Here is an 843-nt window from a genome sequence, read left to right as displayed (position 1 = left end):
GGGGTCTTAAAGGCTTGAAGGTAAACAAGTGTCCATCTAGCTCTGAAGCAACAAAGCCCACATGGAAGAAGCGCACCAGCCTGTGTGATCATGAGGTGTCGACAGGATGAGGTATCAGGTATCAAAAGATCAAAAACAAACAACTATATAGATGCCAATGTAGGTAGTTGGAGTGGAGACCCAAAGCCCATTTGTAGACAATTGGATATCCCCCCACAGAAGGGTTATAAGGAAGGGATGATTCAAGCAGGGTGTAGTATCACACCGACAAATCACACATCATTCTTCTAGTTCCTGAATGCTTCCTCTCCCCCACTACCATGACCCAGTTCTACCTTAGAAATCTGGCTAGACTGGAGATCACTCACTGTACACATAAGAGCTCTCAACACATGAAATTCAGGACAGATAAACCTCTCAAGAACGTAGTGAAAGTGGCAATATCATAAGGATGGGGGAGAGTCAGAGAGGAGGAAGGGGAAGAAAGGGGGAAACCCATCACAAGGTTGTATATATAGCTGCCCCCCAAGGGAGATGAATACCAGAAATTTGGGTGAAGGAAGGCAACGGACAGTGTAAGATACAAAACAATAACAATATATAATTGATCGAGGATTCCTGAAGGGAGGAGGAGGAGGGAGGGGGTAAAAAGGGGAGCTTATACCAAGGGCTCAAGTAGAAAATATTTGGGAAATGATGGCAACATATGTACAAATATGCTTGACACAAAAATGACTGCAAGGAAGAAAATGTTCTACAGTGGAATATGATGACAATTTCACAACTCTTCTTTTTTTAAAAAAATCATTTTATTGGGGGCTCATACAACTCTTATCACAATCC

Source organism: Echinops telfairi, unplaced genomic scaffold, assembly GCF_000313985.2.
Source record: "Echinops telfairi isolate 266 unplaced genomic scaffold, ASM31398v2 ScPeMD7_2;HRSCAF=8, whole genome shotgun sequence".
In the NCBI taxonomy this organism is placed as follows: Eukaryota; Metazoa; Chordata; class Mammalia; order Afrosoricida; family Tenrecidae; genus Echinops; species Echinops telfairi.
The sequence above is the reverse complement of the archived record's forward strand: the minus strand, read 5'-3'. Positions refer to the sequence as shown.